Below are 5,000 nucleotides of genomic sequence, written 5' to 3' on the forward strand. Positions count from 1 at the left end.
AGAACAAGAAGGGAGGCTGGTTGGAAATAGCTATAGTGTATGGAGAAAGTAAGGGATGGTAAGAGATAGAAGCTGAGTGTGAGTATAACTGAATGATGAACAAGGGTCTTGCTGGGAGATGTCTTTGATAAAATGAATTGGAAGGTAGAGGAAAGATGTTGACTAGAATTTGGTGATGGGGGCGGGGGAGGATGGAATGAAATGGTGGAGAGGCATTCTTTTCTATTCTAGGCACAAAGCCTGACATTTTGGGGGAGTGGGCAACTGGTACTTAGTTTATTGATCCCAAAAGAATTAAAGGCAAACTCAACCTCAGCGGAATTTGAGCTCAGAATGTAAATAACGCTGAGCATTTCACCTGGCGTGCTAATGTTTCTTATTTCTTTATTTCCCACAAAGGGCTAAACATAGAGGGAACAAACAAGGACAGACAAAGGGATTAAGTCGATTACATTAATCCCAGTGCATAACTGGTACTTAATTTATCGACACTGGAAGGATGAAGGGCAAAGTCGACCTCGGTGGAATTTGAACTCAGAACATAAAGACACAAAATAACGTTAAGCATTTCACCCGGCATGCTAATGTTTCTGCCAGCTCACCAGGGACGTTGGTGGTGAATGTTTGGTGGTGAATGTATTGGCCATGATAAAAAAAGAGTGACAAAAATATACAAAAAAAAATGCAAACAAACTTAACTCTGCTTATAAATCTATGTTATGTATAAAAAGTTTTATTAGGTGAAGTCAGTTGTCACTCGTGAGTGAGTATGACCCAAAGGCAATGATGATGATGATGATGATTATGATGATGGTGATGATGAGGTGGAGGAAAATGATGATAGAATACAGTACAATTTTTTTCTGGTCATCTTTGAATCCTGTCACACAACTCCTGCTGTATAATTTTTGACCATTTATTTCCCTATCTCATAATACAGTCACGTTAGCACACCGGGCAAAACCCTTAGCGGTATATCATCTGTCTTTACGTTCTGAGTTCAAATTCTGTCGAGATCGACTTTGCCTTTCATTCTTTTGGGGGTCGATAAATTAAGTACCAGTTGTGTATTGGGGTCGATCTAATCAACTGGTCCCCTCCCACCAAATTTCAGGCCTTGTGCCTAGAGTAGAAAAGAATATAATATAGTCAATTCCCAAATCATAATTTCTGTCTAATCATCTAATATAGTATAACTCACATAACACAATCTCCCTCCAGTAAAATAACACACCAAGGTAGCTCCTATGTGGTCACCTGCTCTGTTAGAAATATCAACCAAATTATCCTGAAATACACCTTTGTCATATACTGTTGGCGTCATACTTATATCACCGTAATCACTGTGACCGACCAGGCTATCAGATGTTGCTACACATCGTTGGTCATAATGCACTACACATTGTTATAGCCTGCAAATGACGCCACCCTGCTGGCTAAGCGAGCAGCCCAACAGAAGAAATAGTGAGAGAAAGTTGTGGCGAAAGAGTACAACAGGGATCACCACCACCCCCTGCCGGAGCCTCATGGAGCTTTAGGTGTTTTTGCTCAATAAACACTCACAACGCCTTGTCTGGGAATCAAAACCACAATCCTACGACTGCGAGTCCGCTGCCCTAACCACTGGGCCATTGCGCCTCCACCATACTTATATACTCACACCATTCTTCAGACACAGCTGCACAGCTACTCCAAACTGACATCAGTCACCTCGAAATTTTGACTCAAAAGTAATAGAATTAAATTAGCTGCTACCAAATTCAGTGTCTCCCTCCATAAACCAAAAACTTTGGCATCCTTCCTGATTTCCTATGTTTGCTTATATTTCAAGGACGATGGCTATTCTCTTCACTTAAGTATAATAAGTACCTTTTGATTTAGTCTGTTTCTCATCAGCCACCACAGATAATTTGTAATTAGGACCTTGGCTCAAGTCCAGTTGCAAGAACTACCAAATAATAATAATGGAACTATGGTTTGAGGGAACACTGCAACAACTTCTTGGTAACTTTGTCTTCAGTTCCACAGGCATGCATTACTACAGAATATCAAGTTATTAAAGAGGTGCCTTGACAATTGTGGTAGAGTCTCAATATGGTATCATCTGTATACGAAGCTGTGTGTGTATTGAAGGTGTGTGGGAAGGTCGTGTAGGCACAGGTCTAAAAGAATGGGCAAGAGGGTGCATCATCATCATCATCATCATAATCATAACCACCACCACCACCACCACCACCACCACCACCACCACCATCATCATCATCATCATTTAACATCTGTTGCTAGCATGGGTTGGACAGTTTGACTGAAAACTGGTAAATTGAGGATCCGCACCAGGTTTCAATGTGATTTAGCAGTGTTTCTATAGCTGGATGCCCTTCCTAATGCCAACCACTCCAAACTTGTAGCGAGTGCTTTTTATGTGCTACTGGCACTGGTGCCAGTTATGAAACACTGGCATCAGCCCATGACTACGATCTCACTTGGTTTGACAGGTCTTCTCAAGTACTGTAAATTGCCACAGGTCTCAGTCACTTGTCACTGCCTCCATGAGGCCCAAAGTTCGAAGGGTGCTTTTTACATACCAGCGGCATGGGCGCCAGGTATATGATACTGGCATCAGCCATGACTCCAATTTCATTTGGCTTGATGGGTCTTCTCAAGATCACACAATGTTCAAAGGGTGTGTTTTACCTTTAGTATTCAGATTTCTCTTTCAAATGTAATCATCATCATCATCGTTTAATGTCCGCTTTCCATGCTAGCATGGGTTGGACGATTTTGACTGAGGACTGGCAAACCAGATGGCTGCACCAGGCTCCAATCTTGATTTGGCAGAGTTTCTACTGCTGGATGCCCTTCCTAACGCCAACCACTCCGAGAGTGTAGTGGGTGCTTTTCACGTGCCACCGGCACGAGGGCCAGTCAGGTGGTACTGGCAATGACCTCGCTCGAATCCTTTTACACATGCCACCAGCACAGGTGCCAGTAAGGCGACTTTGGTAACGATCATGCTCGAATGGTGCCCTTTTACGTGCCACTGGCACAGAAGCCAGTTGGCTTCTCTGGCAACGATCACGCTCGGATGGTCCTCTTGGCACCCTACTAGCACGGGCATAAGTGCCAATCACATATTGTCTCACTGCTTTGAGATTTTGATGATGTGACTGTCTGTTTTAAAATGACATTATAGGGTAGGTGTGAGGTGCCAGATCTGTCTGGTTTGAACATAAAGCAGGTACAATATTTGGGTCGGCTACGACCAGTTTAAATGTTAAAGGGTTAAGCTATGTAAGAGGTCAGTTAGTGGTATTAAAGTAGGCAACAGATTAAGTCTATCACCCAAATAAGCCATGGTGGCATTTGAACTCAGAATGCAAAGAGCCAGGCAAATATTGCAAAGAATCAAGTCTGACATTCTTACAGTTCCACCAATGCACTTCCTTGGATTGTTACCGTTTTATCAACCTCCAAAAGAATAAGAAAAAAGGCTGAGCTTGAACACAGAGTGCATGGAGTCAGAATAAATACCATGAAGAATTCTGTCTGATGTTCTAATAGCTCTGTCAATTTGTCAGGAGTAAAATGGGTTGTAAATTCTGGATGAATTGTGGAACTATGGTCTAAGGATGAACACCGGAGCAGCTTTTCATCAACTTCTCCAGTGTCACTGACATATTTCAGTACAATGCTTTTAATGATTCAATCAATTATATAATGAAATACGAGCTAATTAAATAAGGCTCCTACTGCACCATTGTCTCTGAATATGTACAGTGTCAGTGATAGAAGCAATAAAACATCAGTCCTTGACTCTTTAGTTTAACCATTTGATCATCTATATCTCTCCAGCTCTCCCACTCATCATTATCATCATCATCATCGTCGTCGTCGTTGTCATCATCATCATCATCATTTAATGTCTGCTTTCCATGCTAGCATGGGTTGGACGATTTGACTGTGGACTGGCGAACCATATGGCTACACCAGACTCCAATCCGATCTGGCAGAGTTTCTACAGCTTGATGCCCTTCCTAATGCAACCACCCTGAGAGTGTAGTGGGTGCATTTACGTGCCACCGGCATGAGGGCCAGTCAGATGGTACTGGCAATGGCCACACTCAAAAATGGTGTTTTTTACATGCCACCTGCACAGGAGCCAGTCCAGCAGCACTGGCAATGCTCTCGCTCGAATGCTTTTTTCATGTGCCACTGGCACAAGTGCCAGTAAGGCGACGCTGGTAACGATCACTATAATGATTTAATGGTTTAAAATGTTAGCACAAAACCAGCAATTTTTATAAGAGTGGGTAGTTGATTACACATACCTAGTGGTTGACTGATACTTATTTAATTAACCCCTAAAAGAATGAAAGAATTTGAACTCAGAATGTAAAGAGCCCATAGAAATGTCACTAAACATTTTACCTATCAGGTTAATGATTCTGCAAGCTCACCCACTTTCCTTCCCACTTTAATAATGACTAATTGCATTGCAAGGTGCATTAAAGCCTGATACACTGTGTAACATGATTTTTGTCCTTGATTAGCTACTGTTGCTTCCTATTTGTTTACCCCTAGAAAGTATGAAAAATTTCCTTCAAAATTTGCTTTTGATACATTTTTTCAAACCCCAAAGAATCCCTCTCAACAGATGTCTATGATGCTTCCCCACTACTCCTGTTCATGATCAGAGAGGCACATATTGTCAGCCACTAAAGGACATGCTCAAGTGGTTAAGGTCAAGCAAGTGACAAGTAAATCTATGGTATTGAGCAGAACATTTGCTACTATGATATTTCTGCTTCAACAACTCAGCTCTGAATCACCATCATCATTGTTTGACATCCGTTTTCCATGCTGGCATGAGTTATACAGTTTGACTGAGGTCTGAAAAGCCAGTGGCTGCACCAGGCTCCAATCTGATCCAGCAATGTTTCTACAGCTGGATGCCCTTCCAAATGTCAACCACTCCGAGAGTGTAGCGGGTGCCTTGTATG

At 42.1% G+C, this 5,000-nt stretch overlaps 1 protein-coding gene across 2 annotated transcripts in view; it reads left to right on the forward strand.

Annotated features, from left to right (window-relative positions):
* The window catches only part of LOC115216786 (protein unc-13 homolog D), a 527,921-nt gene that overhangs the window by 261,812 nt on the left and 261,109 nt on the right, over nucleotides 1–5,000 (forward strand). The window lies entirely within an intron of this gene.

Source organism: Octopus sinensis, linkage group LG1 (genome assembly GCF_006345805.1).
Source record: "Octopus sinensis linkage group LG1, ASM634580v1, whole genome shotgun sequence".
NCBI classification, from domain to species: domain Eukaryota; kingdom Metazoa; phylum Mollusca; class Cephalopoda; order Octopoda; family Octopodidae; genus Octopus; species Octopus sinensis.